At 40.8% G+C, this 26,731-nt stretch overlaps 1 protein-coding gene across 5 annotated transcripts in view; it reads right to left on the reverse strand.

Moving 5' to 3' along the window:
• Positions 1-26,731, reverse strand: part of IPCEF1 (interaction protein for cytohesin exchange factors 1) — a 173,241-nt gene that overhangs the window by 127,359 nt on the left and 19,151 nt on the right. The window contains exon 2 of one of the 5 annotated variants that reach the window (XM_055432848.2): positions 22,210-22,284. The exons of the other annotated variants lie outside the window; for them this stretch is intronic. The gene's annotated coding sequence lies outside the window, so the exon portion shown is untranslated. The remainder of the gene's footprint in view (positions 1-22,209; positions 22,285-26,731) is intronic. 5 annotated transcript variants of the gene reach the window in all.

The raw sequence follows: 26,731 nt of genomic DNA on the forward strand, positions 1-26,731 counted from the left end.
TGCACTGCACCTGGACACGCCTCTGAGTCCTTTCTGAAGCTGCCTAGCTGTTCACCAGACACTCTCTGCCAGCCAGGAGTGACCCTGCTATGACATACACACGTACATTAGCGGTTGGTTGGCTGCAGCATAACTTTGCCACTTGTGTTGGCCAACTCTCATCCTGACGTGGTTCAAGAGACTGTGTTCCATGAAGGAAGTAAAGTTCATGACTTTCAGACTTTTCTGGGCTTTGATATGCTGTGAACTCTGGGTGCACTTGATGAGAATGAAAGGAAGCACAGGGAGAAACAAAAGGAAGGGGAAGAGAGTGATTTGGACAGTGAGTTATTACAGGTCTTGGACCAGCCAGAGGACAGCAGGGGGCCAGGCATGAGAGGTCAGGGAAAGAAGCTGCCACAGAAGAGGATCTAAAGAAGACAGACAAACACAAAAGTCACTTCTCAGCTTTACCATTCCCTATTCTGCTCCTCCCAGAGGCTGAAATCACAACTTTCACCTGTGTCCACCCTCCCTTAAGTTCCAACATACATGCGTGCATGCTAAGTCGCTTCAGTCGCGTCCGACTCTGTACAACCCTATGGACTGTAACCCACCAGGCCCCTCTGTCCATGGCATTCTCCAGGCAAGAATACTAGAGTAGGTGGTCATGCCCTTCTCCAGGGGATCTTCCCAACCCAGGGATTGAACCACATCTCTTACATCTCCTGCATTGGCAGGCAGGTTCTTTACCACTGACACCAGTTTCAACACACGCCCTATAAACTCACATGAGCACAAATTCACTTATGTCAACTTCCTGACCTAGGAAGACTCCCCTTCTGTACCTCTCCCTGAACACAGCGGGCATTCTGCATAAAATGCTGGTTCATGAATATCACCATCAGTGGCTTCATTAAAGTAGGAGAGGCTATCGGGACCTTCCCATCTTCAACCTCCCCCACTCACCTCCTGATGGTGGGACTGACGGTGGATGAATGAGATGCAAATGCTAAATGCAGATTATACAAGAAGCTTTCCCCTTCTCTTTCCTGTTGGTCTAAAGTCACTCCATTTCTAGTTGCTTGGCCCTTCTTGCAAGAGCAGGCTCCTGATTCACCATCCCTCCCTGGTGGCTCAGAGGTTAAAGAGTCTGCCCGCAATGTGGGAGACCTGGGTTCGATCCCTGGGTCAGGAAGATCCCCTGGAGAAGGAAATGGCAACCCACTCCAGTATTCTTGCCTGGAGAATCCCGTGGACGGAGGAACCTGGTGGCCTACAGTCCACAGGGTCACAAAGAGCTGGACACAACTGAGCGATTTCACACACACACACACCAACAGCATGGACTTCCCCAGTGGCTCAGCCCTAAAGGATCCACCTGCAATGGTGGGTGGGGAAGATCCCCTGGAGGAGGGCACAACAACCCACTCCAGTATTCTTGCCTGGAGAATCCCATGGACAGAGAAACCTGGTGGGCTACAGTCCATAGGGTCACACAGAGTCAGACGCGACTGAAATGACTCAGCATGCATGCCCACACCAAGAGCATGGGCTTCCCCGGTGGCTCAGTGGTAAAGAACCCACCTGCCAATGCAGTAGATGAGGATTCCATCCCTGGTCGGGAAGATCCCCTGGAGAAAGAAATGGCAACCCACTCCAGTATTTCTGCCTGGGAAATCCCGCGGACAGAGGAGCCTGGTGGGCTACAGTCTATGGGGTCGCAAAAGAGTCGGACCACAACCTAGTGACTAAACAACAACAACAACCACAAGCGGATTTTTAAACTGGAAGTTGACAGGCATGTCTGACATGATGCCTATTATTGAGTGTTCGAAGGAACAAAGTGTCTTCAGGACCTTTGTCCACCATGTACTTGTTCCAAGGTAGCTCCGCCAATAACCACAGCATCAATTCCACTTTTTATGTTTTTGATAGTAAAACATATATATTTGCATTGTTTTAAATTTAAAATGCAAAAGAAAACAAAAATCATCCATGAGCCCAACTCCAGAGATACCCCACTCTTGTTGTGTATTCCTGATCCATTTTCTTCTGTTCATTTGGAAAATTTGGAACGTAACAAGGGATGTTCTATACATACAGCTTTGTGTCTACAAAGCCTCAACTCAGAGCTCTGTGCAAATGGGGATTAGAGCTAATATTTGAGCTACTTGACAAGGCACATTTAGATCCTTTAATCACAGAAGAGGCCCTGACATTCCACTAACTTTATCAGGCATGTATGAGAATTTGGACAGCACCCTAATGAGCCGTAATGCTCTGAAGAGCATTCTTTTCTTATCTTGGTTGTTGAGCAGAAGGTCCTAGGGTGCAGAACAATGTAAAAGTCCACGTGGACATTTTCAGCGTTTGAAACCAGCACATAAAGCACAGAAGTGCTTTTGAGAACAAGACCAATAACTTATAAGGGTCAATGACTGGTGCCATTTCAAGTATTCATTGTCTAACATTTCTGTGTTCTTTGAGGGGGAAAGCTACATAATGACAGAAAGCAAAGACTGTTTCACTCAAAGTTCACTGAAAAACATCAGATTCAGGATCAACTGGTTATACGTTACAGAACTATGGAAAATACAGAAAAATTTTCTTAGAAAAAACGTTGAGGACACATTAGAAAACATACTATGATGGTATTTCACATACACACCACTTTGATTTAACAATTTCTTAAACTGCCCCCAAAATGTCTTTTTAGAATTGGTTTGTAAAGAACATCTTAATAACAAACTAAATTTAGGCCAACAGCTTAACTCTAACTTCCCAAACATTTCATAAGTTATTATAGTCAATTATATCATCTCCAATCAAGAGGACATTTTAATTTGTTCATACAAGAAACTGACTGTACCCAGTTAATTCAACTGAAAAAAAAAAAAATGATGCAAGCCCAAAGGAACCAAAGGAAATGGAGAACAACCTTTCCGTAAAGAGTGACAAACATCTCTTCTCATTTCAATAGAAAATGAGTAATTCCTATTAAGGTTACCAGCATCGTCAGGAGGAGAAAAATTTTCCTCGTCTTTCTGTCTTGGCTGTCTTGAGCCTGAACTCTAAGGACACTTAACTAGAAGGTTCTATGGAGATGTTACAAAAATGACCACAGCCATATACTGGCAGCCCTTGGAGTAGGCAGACAGTTGTTCACTGTTCAGTTCAGAATTGTGTCTGACTCTTTGTGACCCTATGGACTGTAGCCTGCCAGGTCCATGGGATTTCTCAGGCAAGAATACTGGAGCAGGTTGCCACTTCCTTCTCCAGAGGATCTTCCTGACCCAGAGATTGAACCTGCGTTTCACGCATTGCAGGCGGGTTCTTTACCAGTGAGCCTCCTGGGAGAGAGGAGAGCAGAAAACTCTCACGAGGCTGAGCTGCAACTTAGGAGTTCAGAGAGCAGGCATACAGAGAAGGATATACTTGTTTTGTTGTTACTGGAATATATATGTTGCTTGCACTCTCTTTGTACAATTAGGTTACCGCCAGCTGTTCAATGTGGTAATAACTTCCAGTAACACTCTGTTTTCCACTGGCCAACTCACCTGGCACAGTCATAGGATGGCTCAGGACCAGAGATCATATCACAGTGTAAATAGGTCTCTCTGTGTCTCTCTGTGTCTCTGGCGAGTGAAGGGAAACAGGGTTTCAAACAAACCTGAAGCAAGTTTGAGGGAAATCCTTCCAAATTTTAAAGCTCACGGTCAAACAAAACAGGAGAGAGAAACCCTAAAATTTTACATTATCAGCAATAAGCTATGAAGCCCAAAGAAGTTTTCTTGAACATTCAGTAAAAATGAAAAACAATTCCAATCAGCTTATGCCAGACAGACTGGATTATCTTTCTATGCTATCTAGAGAAAAATGACTCTAAGATCACTATCGTGTGACGAGGCCACCAAAGAACATGCACCTAAACATGTAGGGGCAAAGTATTTCAGAGATCTGTCAGGCAGTTAGTTTTTAAATGACCTTAATTTTCTGATTAATGTGCTGTTTCTGGTATTTTGTCAGCTTTTTAAAATGTGAAATTTATTGTCATTTCTAACATGTCTTTTCAATACTGAGTTTCTTAGAACTTTTTGTTTGTAAGTCTGTATTATATTTGCACCTTGTTTAGCTCTGATTTCTCACATTACACCCTGGTCTCAGTTGGGCTATGGTAATGACAGGGGGAAGGGATTAAAGAGGGAGTTGAGGATTATGTCCATATTTGGGTTGTCCTCTCCTGGGACCATGAAATGGTGGTAGCCAGAGATTTGTGATGTTCTCCAAGGAACATGAGAATCTTGGGCACAAAACTTGGGGCTGTGTGAGCCAGACATCCCTCCAACCTTGAAATATTAGCATTGTATTTTGTTAAATGTGCCTGCAGCTTTCCTGTTCTCCAAGTTATTGAAGCATTTGTTTAATCTGCAGCATGGAATAACTGCATTCCCATGCTTGCCAAGAGCATTAAATCCAACTGGCTGGTTCTCAATCCATGTCAAATGCTCAGTTACAGTAAACAATATTTATATAATATGTCTAAAGGCCTATCTATGACTCTGTATTGCAGAGTTATTTACTCTTAGAGTGCTGAGACTTCAGGAGGTCTGTGATTCCCTGAAATTGTATACAGAATTTAATGTGTGTCTGCATTTATAGCTTTCATCAGAGTCTCAAAATGGTCTATGACACATGAAAGTTAATAATCACTAATCTACATTTCAAGTGCCACCAAGAAGGTGATACAAAAAATAAATAAATAACAATAAATAACAATATTTCATACCTTCAAAATGTTTAAAAATATTTACATTAGAAAGTTTAAAATCCATTACTAAAGTAAGCTGTGCCAGTAGAAACATGTCATTTGTTTACACGAGAAATTATAAGAGATAGCCCAACAAACCAAAGGAAGTTTTCAAATGTACCGTTAATTTCATTCCCCAGTGTATTGTTGCTATGAACTGAATCGTGTCCCCCCGCCCCCAAATTCAGATGTTGAAGTCTAACCTCCAGTGTGAAGGTTATTTGGAGATGGGCCTTTCAGAGCTCATAAGGATGGAAATCTCATGATGGGATTAGTGCCCTTAGAAAAGAACTTAAAAGAGAGCAATCACTCTCTTTCCACCCTGCGAGGACACAACAAGAAGGTGGCCATCTTTAAGCCAGGAAGAGAGTCTGCACCGGAGCCCAGCCAAGCTGTCATCTTGACATGGAACTTGTGAGCCTTCAGAACTGTGAGGAATACGTGTCTGTCATTTAAGCCACCCAGTATAGGGTATTTTGCTACAGCAGCTCAAGCTAAGTCAGTGAGTATGAGGCAAAGCTTACAGAAGAATTGTTCTCTAGTGTTAGTAGAGAGAGAACTGGGCATCTCAGGAGATGTGATCATGAATCTATAGCTAATTGCTTCTTACCCTTTACATTGAAGGTTAAACTTAGAATCAAATTTGCCACTGTACTCTCATAAAGGTCTAGAACCTTGCCACATACACTTTGTATATTAACTTTACTTCAAGACACCATTTACATTTCATACCAATATTTTCCTTTTTCTCATCCACTAACTTGCTGTTTTATTATAGTTTGCTGTATGAATCTCTTCAAGTTGCCTCAAATGGTTTCAAAAACAAGTCAGATTACAAGTGAGACTATAAATGAGGGCTTCCCTGGTGATCCAGTGGTTAAGAATCCACCTGCCAATGCAGAGGACACAGGTTGGATCAGGAAAGAATCTTTCCTGGTCAGGGAGGTTTCACATGCTGTGGGGCAACTGAGCCCGTGTGCCACAACTACTGAGCCTGTGCTCTAGAGCCCAAAAGCCACAACTACTGAAGCCTGCACACTCTAGGGCCTGTGCTCTGCAACAAGAGAAACCTCCACAATGAGAAGCCCATGAAACACAATTAGAGAGTATACACCACGCTCGCTGCAACTAGAGAAAGCCCTCACGCACCAACAAAGACCCAGCACAGCCAAAAATAAATAAATATATGATTAAAAACAAAATGAACCAAAAAAAGAATATAAATGAATAAATGAATGACATTTCCATTTTAAAATCAAAAATATAAATGTTCATAATTGCTTTGGAAATTATATGCAAATATTTCTTTGAAGAAACTATCTCAACCATGCTCATAATTCCATGAGAATGATTTTCCTCTTCTAAGGGCCCTTAGCGGAGAAGGCAATGGCAAGCCACTCCAGTACTCTTGCCTAAAAAATCCCATGGATGGAGGAGCCTGGTAGGCTGCAGTCCGTGGGGTCGCTATGGGTCGGACACGACTGAGCGACTTCACTTTCACTTTTCACTTTCACACATTGGAGAAGGAAATGGCAACCCACTCCAGTGTTCTTGCCTGGAGAATCCCAGGGACGGGGGAGCCTGGTGGGCTGCCCTCTATGGGGTCACACAGAGTCGGACACGACTGAAGTGACTTAGCAGCAGTAGCAGCAAGGGCCCTTAGTTTGAGGCTCATGGACCTTCCAAGGGTCCTGTGAACAGAACTCTGGGATTCTGTACACTCAAATGGGGAAAATATACCTTCTGTTTCACTGAATTCTACCTGAAATTTAACAGTTCCTTCAAATATAAACACTGACAACAAACCACAGAGCATTATCGGTGTCTGTGATTTTGTTTCCCATGGAAACCACAGGTGTTCTTGTCTCCAGCTGGGTTACTGCAGCACTCTCCAAATATCACTTATGCTCCTCACCAGCATTCAAATGTCACCAGACTCGCCGCTGGATTGTTATTTAATGCATTAGTATAGAAGCACACATATCACTATATCACATATTTTTATTATTATGGTTTCTTTGTAATCCTTTGTATTTTGTCTTATGCATTTAAAACCTTATTCTGAATAAGGGTCCATGTGTGTGAAGTGCGAAAGTCACTCAGTAGTGTCTGACTCTTGGAAACTCCATGAACTGTAGCCTGCCAGGCTCCTCTGTCCATGGAATCTTCCAGGCCAGAATACTGGAATGAGTAGCCCTTCCCTTCTCCAGGGGATCTTCCCAACCCAGGGATAGAACCCAGGTCTCCCACATTGCAGGAGGATTCTTTACCATCTGAGCCACCAGGGAAGCCCAAAATACTTTACCACTGTGCCACCCAGAATATCCCAAGTGAAGCGTCCATAGGCTTCTTCCAATTACCAAGGGTGTTCAGGGCAAAGAGGAAGAAAAAACACTGATACATACAAATTGTTTAGGCAGCATTTTACAAAGTGGTTGCAAATATTTTACTGAGAGCTATACTATGCCTAGGAAATAGTAGTTTCTCTTAATTGGAGAACTAAGGCATCTTCTTTTAAATAAAAGGGAATATTAGAAGCTGCACGAGTCTCATAGACACCTTGATATTAAAGGTCACCATCAGCCCTGACATAATAAATCCATTTCTTAAGTCTGTACCTATAACTTCTGAAAAGACATTTAACCGCTTTGTGAAACTTTGGGTCAGCATTTCTCTGACAGAAAGAGAAAAAAACTGACATTTAAAACATCTCTTAAGAATCAGTACTGTGCGAAGACTCATTATACACTTTGCAAATTATACAAGCCCCTCCCTTTTACTTTTGTTTCCCTTGTGAGTCAGCCTTCTTTTGAATTTTTATCAGATACTTTGGTACTTTTAGCACAACTAAAGTAGGACAAGAATAAGGAACTAAAACAAAAGGCTATCAATATGATTACTTAATATACACTTGAAAATTAGTTACTGCTGTGACATTGTATGAGTGTGTTGGGGGGAATAGTATACATGTGGTGACACCACTCCACAAAGGCCATGGGCAAGGGGCTTTGTTCCTACTTTCCCATTTCATTGGTGGAAGATCAGGAGAGGGACTAAAGACTGACTGGGGATATTTACTCTCACCCCCTGTGGACAGAGGAGCCTGGTGGACTGCTGTCCATGGGATTGCACAGAGTCAGACACAACTGAAGCCACTTTGCATGCATTCAGGCATTGGAGAAGGAAATGGCAACCCACTCCAGTATTCTTGCCTGGAGAACCCCAGGGACAGAGGAGTCTGTGGGCTGCCATCTATGGGGTCGCACAGAGTCGGACATGACTGAAGCAACTTAGCAGCAGCAGCAGCAGCTTCTACTCCACGTGGTAACTGCAGCAAGAAGCAGGAATTGAGGCAGCATGGTGTGTCCCTGCCAAGGTGGAGTTTATCCTCTCAGTCTCTTTCTCTCTCTTTCAGGCCAACAGGAGGTTATTAGCACTGGGCCACCTGCCCCTATGCCAGTGAAAGTTGTAGCTGGAAGTCAAAGTTCATAGTTAAATGACAAGGCACCAGCTCTGTATACATCTGCTCAGTATACATCACTTTGCATAACTAGTAAGTTTTAGATGGCTGATTTCTTACCTTTTAAGCAATGACACTTTTTTTCATGTTAGTTATTTTACACAACTGAATGTATTATGAATGCACTATATACCTCTTACGTACTTAGAAAAGTAGCCTGTAGTTTAATCTTCTATTAATGACTCTGGGTCAACATTAAAAAATATCTGCTTTCTTCAGTCTTGAGAAAGAAGAATGGAGCTGGAGGAATCAACCTTCCTGACTTCAGACTATACTACAAAGCTACAGTATTCAAGACAGTATGGTACTGTCACAAAAACAGAAATATAGACCAATGGAACAAGATAGAAAGCCCAGAGATAAACCTATGCACCCATGGGTTCCTTATTTTTGACAAAGGAGGCAAGAATATATGATGGAGCAAAAACAGCTCTTCAATCAGTGGTGCTGAGGAAACTGGACAGCTACATGTAAACTAATGAAATTATTACACTTCCTTAATGCCATACACTCATTATCAATTAAAGACCTAAATGTAAGACCAGAAACTATAAAACTCTTAGAGGAAAACATAGGCAGAACATTCAATGATATAAATCAAAGCAAGATCTTCTATGACCCAGTTCCTAGAGTAATGAAAATAAAAACAAAAATAAACAAGTGGGACCTAATTAAACATAAAAGCTTTTGCACAGCAAAGGAAACTACAAAAATTTCTCAGAATGGGAGAAAATAATAGCAAAGGAAACAACTGACAAAGAATTAAATTCCAAAATATACTAGCCACTCATACAACTCAATATAAGAAAAACAACAACCCAGTCAAAAAGTGAGAAAAAGACCTAAACAAGCATTTCTCCAAAGAAGACATACAGATAGCTAACAAACATGAAAAGATGCTCAACATCACTCATTATTAGAGAAATGCAAATGAAAGCTACAATGAGAAACCGCCTCACACCAGTCACAATGGCCATCTTCAAAAAGTCTACAAACAATAAATGCTGGAGAAAGTGTGGAGAAAAGGGAACACTTTTGCATTGCTGGTGGGAATGTAAATTGATACAGCTACTATAAAAGATGGTATGGAGATTCCTTAAAAAACTAGGAATAAAACCACCATATGACCCAACAATCCTATTACTAGACATATACCCTGAGGAAGCCAAAATTGAAAAAGACACATGTACCCCAATGTTCATTGCAGCACTATTTACAATAGTTAGAACATGGAAGCAACATCGATGGCAATCAATAGAGGAATGGATAAAGAAGTTATGGTACATATTTACAGTGGAATGCTACTCAGCCAGTTCCGTTCCGTTCCGTCGCTCAGTCGTGTCCGACTCTTTGCGACCCCGTGGACAGTAGCCTACCAGGCTTCTCCATCCATGGGATTCTCCAGGCAAGAATACTGGAGTGGGTTACCGTTTCCTTCTCCAGGGGATCTTCCCGACCCAGGGATTGAACCCGGGTCTCCCGCATGGGAGGCAGACACTTTAACTTCTGAGCCACCATCAGCCAGTAGTCAGTTCTAATGAGGTGGATGAGCCTAGAGCCTATTACACGGAGTGCAGTAAGTCAGAAAGAGAAAGATAAATGTCATAAACTAATGCATATATATGGAATCTAGAAAGATGGTACTGATGAATTTATTTGCTGGGCAGCAATGGAGAGACAAGGGAAGTCAAGGCTATGGTTTTTTCAGTGGTCATGTATGGATGTGAGAGTTGGACTGTGAAGAAAGCTGATCGCCAAAGAATTGATGCTTTTGAACAGTGGTGTTGGAGAAGACTCTTGAGAGTCCCTTGGACTGCAAGGAGATCCAACCAGTCCATTCTAAAGGAGATCAGTCCTGGGTGTTCATTGGAAGGACTGATGTTGAAGCTGAAACTCCAATACTTTGGCCACCTCATGCGAAGAGTTGACTCACTGGAAAGGACTCTGATGCTGGGAAGGATTGGGGGAGGGAGGAGAAGGGGATGACAGAGAATGAGATGGCTGGATGGCATCACCGACTCAATGGACATGAGTTTGAGTGAATTCCGGGAGTTGGTGATGGACATGGAGGCCTGGCATGCTGTGATTCATGGGGTCGCAAAGAGTCGGACACGACTGAGCGACTGAACTGAACTGAACTGAATGGAGAAACAGACATGAGAACAGACTTATGGACGTGGGGAGAAAGGAGGAGAGGGTGAGGTGTATGGAGAGAGCAATATGGAAACTTACATTACCATATGTAAAAGAGACAGCCAATGGGAATTTGCTGTATGACTAAGGAACCCAAGCAGGGTCTCTGTAACAATCGAGAGAGGTGGGATGGGGAGGGAGATAGGAGGGAAGTTCAAGAGGGAGGGGACATATGTACACCTATGGCTGATTCGGGTTGATGTTTAACAGAAAATGACAAATTTCGGTAAAACAATATCCTTCAATTAAAAAATAAATTTTTTTAAAAATCTGCTTTCTTGCATGGGCATATTACAATGTGTGAATTAACAAAGCCACCTGCCCTGTCAGTAAACAAAGGATGCTGCAGCCATCAGGCCATCACATTGCTGCCTCCCCGACAGGGAGCTCTGAGGGAACTCAGCGTGGAAACGGGATGTCTTCATCCAGCAGTCCACTGCTACAGCTGCCCCAGTGGTGCACCCCGAGGAGACGCTGGATGAAAAAGCACAGGATCCTGGCCCTAGATAGCTGAGGTGCATGTCGAAGGAATAGTACAGTGAGCCCAGACTCCTGCATCTCCCCATACATAGAAAAGCACTAAATTCATTAACTTGAGATACCTGGTTTTCTTTCATTAACAGTAATCTTTTGATGCGCCGATTACCTAGTCTTTGTAAAAAAAAAACTCCTATATATCCTGGCTTCCTCTTTGCCTCTTAGGAGCAGTCCCTCAGAGTGATCTGAGAGTCCTGTTCCCTGGACTTGAAGTCCTCAGAATGTCCACTGAATGAAGCATAATTCTCAATTTTTAGGGGGTTCATTTTTTTTTTCAGTCAACAAAGGGTAATTCCTAGGATCCATTGAGGGTCTTTGATCGTAATTTGAATTGATGCTGAGATCTCTGAACTCTTACAGCTGCTTTTTATTTTTTATATTTTTGTCTAATTCTTTCATGTCAGACATTATTTCTCCCTGTTTTCAATAGTAGTAATGAAAAATTTCTCCTATGTTCCAATAGATTTGGAAAGCAGATATGCAATAAGAAAAAATTGAGGGCTTCAGGTCATTTTGAATGGAATAAAAACTATAGTGCATGGGATTTATTATTTATTGTTTACGATATCTATTTGAGTCTTCACAGTTTTACTGATTTGCTGATTTCTGCTGTATGCTGAATGTATGAGGTTTTGGTATAGATAATTTGCAGATAAATGAGATTCACCTACACATGGTTTTCAGTGTCAAACATTCAGAGAGGCCACCTTGATCTCATAGGTATATCTATATACCAGCTCAAAGAAATGCTTATCACAGCTTTTGGCTGATAGCAAGCCTCTGTCATTGAGTTAAAAATCTCCTGCATCTAGTAACTGAAATATTTCCAGACCTTGACTGCGCAAACTGTGGGTCCTGCTGTCAGAAATCTCTGAGTCACACACGTATTTTCACAGAGGCAGCAAAACTCAGTTTTCCCACTTCCTCTTTCACCCATGCTTAATTTGTCTCATTTAGTTGTAACCACACCACGTGGTAGAAGGACTGTGGACACACTGAAATCCTGCTTCTGCTTCCAACTAGCTGTGTGGGACTTTGGGGAAACCATTGTTCTTACCAAGCCTCAATTTCTGCATCTATTAAGTGATTATAATTTAGGACCTGGGGCATTTGTGAAGACAAAGTGACACAATTCCCGTGAATTTGCCCAGTTAGTCTCAGGCACTTAGTTGATGCTTAATAATAGTTTCCTCTCTTTTCCCACGTTCCTTTATATTTCTATTTGTTGACTCTGCAATACCCAACTATATAGATCACCTTCAAAACACACAGTTATCATCTGGAGTCAGCGTTGATCGACAACCCAACAACTTTAGCCATTCTGCATAAGTCCCCATAAGGTTAAAATGCAGCTGTGTGGCAACACTGTGACGTTGGCTTAGGAGCATATACAAGTCCATATCCAAGTCTGTCAGCCCTTAGCCCAGGTTTTTCTTGATGAAAGGGTTCACATCGCATTTATCTTTTCCTTCCCAAATCTCAGCCCATCACTTTGTGAGTGCTAAGTCACTTCAGACGTGTCTAACTCTTTGTGACCCTGAGAACCACAGCCCACCAGGTTTCTCTGTCCATGGGATTCTTAGGCAAGAATACTGGAGTGGGTTGCTGTGCCCTCCTCCAGGGGACCTTCCCAACCCAGGAATCAAACCTACATCTCTTACGTCTACCTCCATTGGCAGGCAGGTTCACCACTAACAGCACTGGGAGCCAACACTGAACAAATTCTAAAAAACATGAAGAACCATTTTGATATCTTGAATGAGATACTTCTTACATTAGGGCTTCCTGGCAGAGTAAGTCATTGGAACAGAAGCCAGAGATCCTGAAAAACAAGAGGCTAGGATGATCAGATCCATAGACAGCCACCTATCAACGGCTCTCTGCCGACCTCCTAGTACTACAAATGGTTATAACATTAACCTGGGAACTCTCCCACCTATCTTCAAATTGGAAAAGGAAAAAAAAAATCCTCATTTGCATTTCTAGACAGAGTCAGTCTATCTATGTCTAAAACAGTCTTTTGTTTTAAGTCATGAGAAAATTAACAAGAAGGCTGGTACTTCCTGGCTGTCTACTCAGCCCTTTCCATCTCAACCGTGACCCAGACAGGAGTCTTTCTTAGGAGAAAAACCCAGTTCCCCCTCAAGAGCCTGGTTCGCCACCCTTGCTTCTCATTTTCCTGGGCTCCCTTGTCCTTCAACTACTATACCCACTCCTTAGTAATTTCTACCATACACTCTTCCCCAAGCATTTTTCCATCTCCATAACCATCACTAGGCCCGTCTATCTTTATTCTTCTCCCTATATTTCTACCTTCTTCCTCTTTTTGCATCTATCCATCTTACACATACATGTTAGAACGAGCTTTCACAAAAATTACATCTCACTAATTTTAAAATAATTATAGTTCTCTATCACTAGCTTTTCCTTTCAACCAATGAAACTACACTCAACTTCCCTCTTCTCCGGTTCTACCCACTCGGGTATCTGATTCTAATAAGTTCTCCATAACAGTCAAATTAACCTCATCAGTGCTTGTTTTCTCATTATTTAATAATGCTTCGGTATACATGCTTTGGCCACCTCATACGTCAAGTTGACTCACTGGAAAAGAGTCTGATGCTAGGAAGGATTGGAGATGGGAGGAGACGGAGACAACAGAGAATGAGATGGCTGGATGGCATCACCGACTCGATGGACATGAGTTTGAGTGAACTCCAGGAGTTGGTGATGGACAGGGAGGCCTGGCGTGCTGTGATTCATGGGGTCAAAAAGAGTCAGACACGACTGAGCGACTGAACTGAACTGAACTGATACATGGTGACTTTCATCTAGAATCCCCTTCCATGCCTTCTCATCCAACTCATTTCCTTAAATTCCTTACAAATGTAACATTTCAGAGTTTAAAGAAATGACCTTGGGTTAGAGCTCAACAGTACAATGCAATCCCCTTATTTCTTTGCAGTCAAGAAACCAAGACCCAGAGATGATCTCTGACATCCTTCTGCAGAAAGGTCTCAGCATCCACACCCTCACCCTACAGCTGCTCCCAGGAAAGCAGGTGCATGGCAACGAAGAGGCAGAGCAATGAACACTCAGGATCACCTCCCAGTTCCAATTCTCAGCCCTGACCCTCACAATGCAAACATTTTTTGAAGGACAAATCTGAAACTCAGGAAGGGCAAACACTGGGCTGGCCAAAAAGTTCATCTGAGTTTTCCAAAAAATGTTATGGGAAACCCCAAACTAACTTTTTGGCCAGCCCAATAACTTATTTGCTCAAAGTCATGTAGATAGTCAATGCCAGACTCAGTTCTCAGACCTCAGTGTGTTTACCCCTGAATCTCACTTTATTTCTCTCTCTCCCTGCTCCCTCCATCTGTACACACTATATGCAACCAACATTTGCGTATCTTCCCCTCTGTGTGTGATCCATCATACAGGTGGTTCTATTAGTTTACTAGGGATGACACAATAGACTACCACAGACTGGGAGGCTTCAACTACAGAAGTTTATTTTCTCAGGGTTGTTGAGGCTGAAGTGTAAGATCAAGATGTCACAGTTAGTTTAGGATTCACATTAACATTCCCACTTCAACTTAATTACCTCTTGAATGGCCCTATCTCTAAATACGGTCACATTCTGAGGTTCTAGGGGTTAGGTCTATAACATATGAATTTATAACATACAACATATGAATCTGTCCGTAATAGGAGTCCAGAACTGTACCTTCTACTTCTGTTATCCTTAATCTCACTCCCCCACCAAGTAATCTCTTTCACCAAATTATGATAAGAATAACACAAATTAGTATTTAACAAGCTTTAGACTCTTTTCCAGATCTAAATTTAAAGTAAGAAGAACCTAGAAAAGTATTCACCATGTCTTTATTGCTACCTACAGCCTGCCTTTTGCTCCAAACATTCATTAAACACAGTGAGTAATAATTAATGTCTTCTAACAGCATTAAGCCCATCTATGTGCTAAGTACTACACTCATAGTACATACACTCATCGTATACGGAGCCACTCTTCCCAACTTGCCCCTCTCACACGCACCCACTGACAAATATTACAACCAGCAAATGAAGAATTTCTCATAAGAATCCTACTGCTGAAAAGAAGAAAGGCACAGCGTTTCTTTGAAAACTGCGACTTAAGTGTAAATAGTTCTCTAGAAGCTTCAGCAATTCTTACGGGGAGAGGGAGAAGAGTAAGACAGTGAATTGCAGAAAGAAATAAGAACAAGATGAGAAGGGGCCAAAATCTATGATGCATATGCTTATATTCCTGTCTGAAATATTTTAATGAGGACTTCAAAATTTTAATTTTACCACTTAATTCATCTTTTTTACCAAACTTATTCGGAAGTCAGCATTCCTTCCCAAAGCAGATTTTATATACAACAAAAAATAAAGTATACTTCATATTAATTTCAGACTTCCTTAGAAAAGACATTAGTAAAAGAACTATAAATATACCAGCCCCTACTGCAATACAGTGGAACAGTAATATGCACTTATAATTTCCATAAAGCAGTAATACTTCTGAAGGTTCTAATTTGTTGCTAGTTTTACAGGATAACAATATTTTTCAACTTAAGATCAGTTATGATATTTGTAACTTAGTAACATGGGGCAGACCATTAAAAATGAGTTACATAGTCTTCATAGTTCCCGTTTCTAAAGTGTAAACAAGTACAGTTATTTTTTTAAAAAAACAAGGAACTCCTTTACAAGTATGACAAGTCATCTTAGATGGGGAAAGTTCTGCAATGGGACATATGGGGAAGAAGGTTAATGTATGCTAAAACATTACTGTCTCTTCCAAATAATATGATTTCCCCAAAAAAGAAAACTTAACCTTTATTAAACATTATGTATCTAGTGCTAGCTCCTTTCCATTCCCCCAGAATGTCTCTCAGATAGAGCTCTTCCCTGAGCTCTCTGTGTTAAACTACCCAGGATTCCAAATACCTCACATCTGTATTTATTTTGTGTGATTAACATTAATGTCTGCTCTACAGAAACCAATATGGAAGTCCCTCAGAAAACCAGAAATAGAACTACCATATGAACCAGCAATTCCACTTCTGGGTATTTATCCAAAAGAAATGAACATATTAACTTGAAAAAAATACCAGCACCCCCATGTTCACTGCAGTATTATTCATAATAGCCAAGACATGGAAACAACCTTCATGTCTACTGATGGATGAATGGATAAAGAAAACATGGTATAAAGCTGTCCATTAGTATCCAAAGGAATCTGGTTCCAGGACCAGCCATGGGAGGTTACCAAAATCCCCAGATCCTTAAGTCTCCTAGTTAACTCTCTGTATATTTTGGGGAGCTCCAAAATCACTGTAGATGGTGATTGCAGCCATGAAATTAAAGGACGCTTACTCCTTGGAAGGAAAGTTATGACCAACCTGGACAGCATATTAAAAAGCAGAGACATTACTTTGTCAACAAAGATCCATCTAGTCAAAGCTATGGTTTTTCCAGTAGTCATGTATGGATGGGAGAATTGGACTGTGAAGAAAGCTGAGCGCCAAAGAATTGATGCTTTTGAACTGTGGTGTTGGAGAAGACTCTTGAGAGTCCCTTGGACTGCAAGGATATCCAACCAGTTCAGTTCAGTTCAGTTCAGTTCAGTTCAGTCGCTCAGTCGTGTCCGACTCTCCGCGACCCCATGAATCACAGCACGCCAGGCCTCCCTGTCCATCACCAACTACCGGAGTACACTCAAACTCATGCCCACAGAGTCGGTGATGCCATCCAGCCATCTCATTCTCTGTCGTCCCCTTCTCCTCCTGCCCCCAATCCCTCCCAGCATCAGAGTCTTTTCCAGTGAGTCAACTCGTCGCATGAGGTGGCCAAAGTATTGCAGTTTCAGCTTTAGCATCAGTCCCTTCAATGAACATCCAGGATTGATCTCCTTTAGAATGGACTGGTTGGGTCTCCTTGCAGTATAAGGGACTCTCAAGAGTCTTCTCCAACACCACAGTTCAAAAGCATCGATTCTTCGGCGATCAGCCTTCTTCACAGTCCAACTCTCACATCCATACATGACCACGGGAAAAGCCATTGCCTTGACTAGATGGACCTTGGTTGGCAAAGTAATGTCTCTGCTTTTTAATATACTATCAAGGTTGGTCATAACTTTCCTTCCAAGGAGCAAGCGTCTTTTAATTTCATGGCTGCAATCAGCATCTGCAGTGATTTTGGAGCCCAAAAAAATAAAGTCTGACACTGTTTCCACTGTTTTTCCATCTATTTCCCATGAAGTGATGGGACCAGATGCCATGATCTTTGTTTTCTGAATGTTGAGCTTCAAGCCAACCTTTTCACTCTCCTCTTTCACTTTCATCAAGAGGCTTTTGAGTTCCTCTTCACTTTCTGCCATAAGGGTGGTGTCATCTGCATATCTGAGGTTATTGATATTTCTCCCAACAATCTTGATTCCAGCTTGTGCTTCCTTCAGCCCAGTATTTCTCATGATGTACTCTGCATATAAGTTAAATAAGCAGGGTGACAATATACAACCTTGACGTACTCCTTTTCCTATTTGGAACCAGTCTATTGTTCCATGTACAGTTCTAACTGTTGCTTCCTGACCTGCATACAGGTTTCTCAAGAGGTAGGTCAGGTGGTCTGGTACTCCCATCTCTTTCAGAACGTTCCACAGTTTATTGTGATCCACACAGTCAAAGACTTTGGCATAGTCAATGAAGCAGAAATAGATGTTTTTCTGAAACTCTCTTGCTTTCTCCATGATCCAGTGGATGTTGGCAATTTGATCTCTGGTTCCTCTGCCTTTTCTAAAACCTGCTTGAACATCTGGGAGTTCACGGTTTACATACTGCTGAAGCCTGGCTTGGAGAATTTTGAGCATGACTTTACTAGCGTGTGAGATGAGTGCAATTGTGCGGTAGTTTGAGCATTCTTTGGCATTGCCTTTCTTTGGGATTGGAATGAAGACTGACCTCTTCCAGTCCTGTGGCCACTGCTGAGTTTTCCAAGGATATCCAACCAGTCCATCCTAAAGGAGATCAGTCCTGGGTGTTCATTGGAAGGACTGATGTTGAAGCTGAGAGTCCAATACTTTGGCCACCTGATGAGAAGAGCTGACTCATTTGAAAAGACCCTGATGCTGGGAAAGACTGAGGGCAGGAGAAGAAGGGGATGACAGAGGATGAGATGGTTGGGTGGCATTACCAACTCAATGGACATGAGTTTGGGTAAACTCTGGGAGTTGGCGATGGACAGGGGAGCCTGATGTGCTGTGGTTCATGGGGTCTCAAAGAGTTGGACATGACTGAGCAACTGAACTGAACTGAACTGATACACCTCTCAGGTTCAACCAACCTTGGATCATGTAGTACTCTATGTACTTCTGGAAAAAAATTTGCACATAAGTGGACTTGTGCAGTTAAGCCCATACTGTTTAAGGGTCAACCATGAGTGTGTATATGTGTGTGTACACTCACACAAGGGACTTTAACTTAGCCATAAAAAAGAAAATTCTGCCATTTATGACAGCATGGATGGACTTAAAGGACATTTTGCCAAGTGAAATAAGTTAGAGAAAGAAAAATGTTACATGTTTTCACTTACATGTAGAATAGTAAAAGAAAAACTTAAAAAAAAAAAAAAACCTTCACAGATACAGAGAACATATTGGTGGTTGCCAGAGGTGAGGGAAGGAAGGGGAAGGTGGCAGTGAAGGCAGTGCCAGTGGGAAGAGGGGGGAATGGGTGAAGGTGACCAAAAGGTACAAACTTCCATTTGTAACAAATTGTGATGTACTCATATGATAGAATAGGCATCAGCAAACAGAAATGAACTATCACCAATACATAAAACAGCAACTAAAGAGCCTCTTGATGAAAGTGAGAGAGGAGAGTGAAAAAGTTGGGTTAAAGCTCAACATTCAGAAAACTAAGATCATGGTATCCGGGACCATCACTTCATGGCAAATAGATGGGGAAACAGTGAGAACAGTGACTGATTTATTTTTCTGGGCTCCTAAATCACTGCAGATGGTGATTGTAGCCATGAAATTAAAAGACGCTTACTCCTTGGAACAAATGTTATGACCCACATAGACAGCATATTAAAAAGCAGAGATATTACTTTGCCAACAAAGGTCCATCTAGACAAGGCTATGATTTTTCCAGTGGTCATGTATGGATGTAAGAGTTGGACTGTGAAAAAAGCTGAGTGCCAAAGAACTGATGCTTTTGAACTGTGGTGTTGGACAAGACTGTTGAGAGTCCCTTGGACTGCAAGGAGATCCAACCAGTCCATCCTAAAGGAGATCACTCCTGGGTGTTCATTGGAAGGACTGATGTTGAAGCTGAAACTCCAATACTTTGGCCACCTGATGTGAAGAGCTGACTCATTTGAAAAGACCCTGATGCTGGGAAAGATTGAGGGGGCAGGAGGAGAAGGGGATGACGGAGGATGAGATGGTTGGATGGCATCACTGATTTGATGGACATGGGTTTGAGTGAACTCCAGGAGTTGGTGATGGACAGGGAGGCCTAGCATGCTGCGGTTCATGGGATCGCAAAGAGTCGGACACAACTGAGTGACTGAACTGAACTGAAAACAGCAAAAATTAATCCCACATATAATAATACTGTGATGAACAAAAGAAGCCAGATTCCTAAGAGAGCGTGACAAGAAGTTCTGGAACAGACAAAAGTAATCTACAGGGAAAGAAATCAGAGCCATGGTTGTCTCTGGGGAGAGGAGAGGATGAGGGATTGACTGTCATGGGGCACAAGGGAAATACTCCATATCTTGGTAACAATGTGGGTTACATGAAAACATGCATCTGTTAAAACTCACAGAACTCTAACCCTTCTGAGCTGCACATTTCACTACATGGGGGAGATACTTCCATCAAATAACCTAAAGCTCAGAAGATAATTAGACAATAGTATTTTGATGAAATGAAAATTAAACCTGAAAACAAAGTAATAAAATGGGGCAAATTCAGGGACTTCCCTGGTGGTCCAGTGGTTAAGACTTTCCTTTTCGATGCAGCGGGTTAGGGTTCAATCCCTGGTCAGGGAACCAATAATATCCCACAAGCCTCATGGCCAAGAAACCAAACCATAAAACAGAAACAAGATAATAAAAAATTCAACAATGACTTTTAAATGGTTCACATCCAAAGGAAAAAAAAAAAAATCCTCAGGGCTTCCCTGGTGGCTCAGTGGTAAAGAATCCACCTGCCAGTGCAAGAGACACGGGTTCAATCCCAGATCTGTGAGGATCCCACATGCCACTGAGCAACTGAGCTCATGTGCCACAGTTACTGATCCTGTGCTCCAGAGTGGGAACAACTACTGGGCCCATGTGCCACAACTGCTGAAGCTCGTGTGCTCGACAACCTGTGCTCCACCACCACGAGAGGCCACTGCAGTGAGAAGCCCGAACACCGCAACGAGAGAAGTAGCCCCTGCTCACTGCAACAAGAGAAGGTCCGAACAGCAGCCAAGACCCAGCACAGCCAAAAACAAAAATACATAAAATTATATTTTTTCATCTTAAAAAAATAAATAAACAAAACTGGGCAAATTCATTTCACTCTTCCACTCAAGGAGTGTAAACTCAAGATTATGGATGCAATGGAAGCTGCAATTCGGTTTTCATTTCTACTTTTCCATACAACATGCTTCTGAAATCAGTAATTACCTTCCCCTGCCCCACTCTGGCCCATGAACTGAAGCCAACTTCATCATCCAGAACCTGCAGAAATATGGAGATCTGTTCCAACAGATCTACTAGCTGTGTTAGTAGAACTCTCTGTCTCCAACAGAGTGCCTTCCAGGAAGATTGTCAGGGATAAGGCTGATACAGTGACTTTAGAAACCAACAGAGGATAAGCTATCAGTCCATAGTAATTTTTCCTATGTGAGTTGGTAAGTAATATACTCTAGATTCAAATACATAACTGAATTCCAATCGTATGATTCTTAGCACTCTGGTTATAATTAAGTGTACTGCCTGTAGCTGAAGTATTTTAAAATTTTTCCTAATCCTTTTTCTTCCCTCCTCCTCCCCAAAAAGCATGAACTATTTATAACACTTTCTGTCTCTTCATTTGGTTTTACTTATCTGGACTTCTAAACCGTGCATGGTAAATTTCAGACCTATAATTTGTGGCTTCCTGCTTCCAAGATTTCTCCAGAGTTATTCTCACATGACTGTTTTTCTAGTTAAATATTTACACATATACATGGGGTACACAGGCAGTTCATATTTGACATGATTTTACAGCATCTACATCTGTTTCTCATCATAACATGACTGGAAAATGTGCCTGCTAAACATTTTTAAAATATATTTGTGCACAACATTATTTCTAATCTCATCTTGAGCCATTTCTGCATAAAGAAAACAGAATAAGATGGCCTGTCTCTGATTCCTTAATTCCCTTCCTCTGGCTTCAGGGTCCTCTTTTGCTACCAATCATTACTTCCCAAGCTTAATAAACGTATGCATCATGTCTTTTTTCTATCCGTGAGTGAGAAGCACAAAATTAAGTTGAGATCTGAAGGCAAAAATATCTTATTTAAGTTAAAAAGCCCCCCAAAAAACAACTGGTTTCAGTGGTAACCCCAAGATTAGCAAGACTTCATCTGAATAAAGCTGCTGATGATTCAAACATGTCTGAAGCCTGTTTCATGTTCCCAGTGCACAACTTCAAGCACAAGTCTTCCGAATTAAAAAAAAAAAAAGGCAAGAGAAAATTCTTGAGATAATCATTCCTAGGTCCCCCAAATTTCAAATCACAACACAAACATGTCTTCTAATTCTTCCCTGCTTTATTTTTAAAAGTCAAACATATTTTAAGTTCATACATTTTTCCAGAAATATAAGGTACAGTTAAGTCATGAGAGCATACTCTTTAGAACACTAAGTTAGAATAAATTGATCCTATCTGATTATCATTCCATTGTTTTGGGTTTTAACCCAGAAATATTTCTCACTTTTATTCATGTGTTATCATAAGCAATAACAAAACAAAATAAAAAAGAATGAAAACAAAAACTCTTGAGTGCACTATAAATCCTGGAAGCAAACCTCAGTTCATATGTAATCAAGAAGCAAAAATAACAAGAACAACTGTTTTCAGAGATTTGGGACTTACATTTCCTAAAGATCTTGATTTTTTTTCTTTTATTTTCCATGATTATCTTTTGTCCATTTAATAGCTCATTTCACTCTGGAAAGAAAGTGATTGAATTTAAAAAAAGGAGATTTAAAAAAGAGAGAGATGAGACTAAAATGAGTATAATTGACCTCAACAGCCCCGAGGAAAAGCTTTATTTTTAAGAGGACTGGAACATCCAGCTTAATAAAGCTTTTGGTGCATCTGAGAATTTAAATAATCCTTAATATTCTTAATTCCTGTCACACTGACTTAAAAGTGTAACAGTAGACATACTATTTTTAGACAATTCTGTTAAGAAATAACATGAAAAGTTGCTCAAATCCAGAAATCACACTATATACTCAGAGAAGCACCTCTTAGGATATATTTCCTCAAACAAATATACATATTTACATATTATATGTTAATAGTGTCCGACTCTATGCGACCCCGTGGACTGTAGCCTACCAGGCTTCTCCGGCCATGGCATTCTCCAGGCAAGAATACTGGAGTGGGTTACCGTTTCCTTCTCCAGGGGATCTTCCCGACCCAGGGATCGAACCCGGGTCTCCCGCATTGGAGGCAGACGCTTTAACCTCTGAGCCATGTTTGCCTGGTGCTTCTTCTTTAGAAGAAGGTAAAGAATTACAATATGTGAATAAATAAAACCTAAGATGATCAAACTTTTTTACCCATGAATTTTCATTACATACTAAATATTTCAGGAAAAAAAATACTACATACATTTATTTTTTTTTTAACTTTTGGAGAATTAAAACATAATGAGGATCAAAAAGACCCAAGAAGGCTTTTAAAACCTTCCAGGAAGTAGAGAAGGGAGTATTTCCCAACTCTTTTAAAGAAGGCAGCAGAACTCAGATATGAAAAACTAACAGAGACATTATAAGAAAAGAAAATTTTAGACCAGTACCCCTCATGAATGCAGATGTAAAAATTCTTAATAAAATACTGGCAAGTTGAAAGAGGAGAGTGAGAAGGTTGGTTTGAAGCTCAACATTCAGAAAACAAAGATCATGGCATCTGGTCTCATCACTTCATGGGAAATAGATGGAAAAACAGTGGAAACAGTGTCAGACTTTATTTTTTGGGGCGCCAAAATCACTGCAGATGCTGATTGCAGCCATGAAATTAAAAGACGCTTACTCCTTGGAAGGAAAGTTATGACCAACCTTGATAATATATTAAAAAGCAGAGACATTACTTTGCCAACCAAGGTCCATCTAGTCAAGGCTATGGTTTTTCCCGTGGTCATGTATGGATGTGAGAGTTGGGCTGTGAAGAAAGCTGATCGCCGAAGAATTGATGCTTTTGAACTGTGGTGCTGGAGAAGACTCTTGAGAGTCCCTTGTAATGCAAGGAGATCCAACCAGTCCATTCTAAGGGAGATCAATCCTGGGTGTTCATTGGAAGGACTGATGCTAAAGCTGAAGCTGCAATACTTTGGCCACCTCATACGACGAGTTGACTCACTGGAAAAGACTCTGATGCTGAGAAAGGTTGGGGGCGGGAGGAGAAGGGGACGACAGAGAATGAGATGGCTGGATGGCATCACCGACTCTGTGGACATGAGTTTGAGTGAACTCCGGGAGTTGGTGATGGACAGGGAGGCCTGGCGTGCTGTGATTCATGGGGTCGCGGAGAGTCAGACACAACTGAGCGACTGAACTGAACTGAAGTTGAATTCAGTTACATACAGAAATTATATTATGACTGTGGGAAGTTTATCCCAGGCTTAACAACTGAAAAGCAATCAATATAGATCACCATATAAACAGAATAATAGAAGAAAATCTCATGATCAGCTCAATAGATGCAGAAAGTGTATGCACCAAAAACTCAGGTTCACACTGTGAAAAGCTCTGGAACAAGGCGAGGGTAGAAACACTCATGACTTCTATTCACCATTGTACTCAAAAAGCTACACAGTGCAATGGGGCAAGAAAAAACTTTAAACAAATTCCACAGAATGGGAGGGAATAAGAAAAACTCTTCATTTGCAGATGGCATGAACATTTTGAAAGGAAATCCTATGAAAATTAAAACAAACAATAAAGCTCTTAGAACTGAATTATCAAAGGATGGGATAGAAGGTAAATATATAGTATAAATTTTGTATCTACGTTCTAACAATAAAAACTGGAAATGGAAATAAATTATAAACTATAATAGCATCAAAAAATATACAGTGGGGGAGGAGATTTGTTCAAGATGGCAGAGTAGAAGGACGTGCACTCAAAATAGGGATAAATCTAACAAAAGATGTGAAAGACTTAACAATAAAATGCAAAAAAATATTGCAAGGAGAATTAAAGATCTAAAGAAATGGAAAGATATACTTTATCCAAGAGTCAGAAGACTCAATATTGTTAAGATGTTAATTCTCTTTGAACTGCTCTATCAATTCAAATCACACCCAATCAAAATTCCAGCAGAATATTTTTAACTGATAAACTATTATTTTTACTAAATAAAAAGGAGCCAAAAAAGACAAAACAACTTTATAACAATAACAACAACGAGTTACACGCCTAATTCTGAATTCATCTTAAAGTAATCAAGACAGTATAGTCTGACATGAAGCATGGCAAATAGATCAATGGAAAAAAGCAGAAAGTCCAAAAATAATATACAAATATATGATCAATTGATTTTTTATAAAACTGCATAAGCAGCTCAGCAGAGAAAGCATAATCTTTTCAACAAATGGTGATGGAACAATTGAATATCTAGGTGCAAAAAAGAAAAAAACATATTTGATTCATATCTTTCTCTGTATACAAAATTTAACTCAGTAAATCATAGACCTAAATGTAAAACCTGAAAGTACAAAATTTGTAGAGGAAAAGATCGGAGCTTTTATTAAAATAACTCCTATTTCTTGAAAGATATTTTTAAGGGAATAAAATGACAAACTATATGTGATGAAATGTTTCATATTCAGAATATTTAAAGACATCTCAAAACTCAAGAAAATAATCCAATTTTAAAAATGGGCAAAAGATGTGAATAGAAATTTCACAAAAGAAGACAGAGGTCAACTAAGCATTTGAAAAGATGTTCAGTGCTGTTACTCATTAGGGAAATGAAAATTAAAAACACAGTTTTACCCCCTACATACCTAATAGAACGGCTAAAGTTAAAAATATTGGTCTCACTAGGCCTCGATGTAGAAATGGAGCAAACAGAATGCTCATACATTACTGGTGGGAATATAAAATGGTCCAATCACTTTGGAAAACCAATAGTTTCTTAAAAAGTTAATCATACACCAACTACAACCTAGCCATTCTACTCCTGGATACTTATCCAAGAGAAAGGAAAGAATATGTATGTTCAAAGATATGTATACAAATGTATATAGCGGCTTTATTTTAAATAGCCAAACACTGGAAAAAACCTAAATACACATCAATAAGTAAATGGATAAACAAAATTGTGGTATACCCATTCAGTGAAATACTGAAAGTGAAAAATGAAAGTGTTGGTTGCCCAGTTGTGTCTGATTCTTTGCAGCTTCAGGGACTGTAGCCCACCAGGCTCCTCTGTCCATGGGATTCTCCAGGCAGGAATACTGGAGTGGGTAGCCATTCCCTTCTCCAGGGGATCTTCCTGACCCAGGGTTTGAACCCAGGTCTCTTGACCTGCAGGCAGATTCTTTACCATCTGAGCCACCAGGGAAGGCCACAATGGAATACTGAACTATTGTGAAAATAAATAAAATTGAATATCAATACATGGTAATAAGAGCCATGTCTCAAAATAATTATGATGAGTGAAAAATAAGTCAGACAAAAAAGATAAAATTCTAGAAAATGCAAAATAATCTATAATATAAAGCAGATCAGTGGTTACCTGAGGATGTGGAAACGGCTGGTGAGAGGGATTACACTTTCTTGATTGTGATGATAGTTTCATTGGTGTAGATATATGTTAAAACTTATCAAACTGCACACTTTCAATTGTGCCATTATTTAACATCAATCATACCTCAGTAAAGGGATTCCCAGGTAGAACAGTGGTAAGAATATGCCTGCCAATGCAGGAGACACAAGATATGAAGGTTCAATCCCTGCATCAGCAAGATCCCCTGGAGAAGGAAATAGCAACCCACTCCAGTATGCTTGCTGGAGAATCCCAAGGACAGAGAAGCCTGGCAGGCTACAGTCCAGAAAGCCTCCAAGAGTCGGACAAGACTGAGCGACTGAGCACAACCCAGCACACGTACCTCAACAAAGCTGTTGCTTTTTTCCCTAACATCTGAGTATGAAATTAGTGTCCATACATTTAAGAGACGGAAAGAAGGCCAGTGTAGCTAGGGACAGAATGAGTGAGAGAATTAAAAGGCAAAATCAGAGGTAAGCGGGGCCAGACAACACGTGTCTTTACAGGCTCAGTCAGTTGTGTATAATGCATTCAAATGGGGGATTATAAACAGAGCAGTAACATGATCTCATTTATGTGAAATGCTCCTTGAGCCTTTTCCAGGATATAATATAGT

Source organism: Moschus berezovskii, chromosome 10 (assembly GCF_049115385.1).
Source record: "Moschus berezovskii isolate FMDL1 chromosome 10, NW_MosBer_1.0, whole genome shotgun sequence".
Taxonomy (NCBI): Eukaryota; Metazoa; Chordata; class Mammalia; order Artiodactyla; family Moschidae; genus Moschus; species Moschus berezovskii.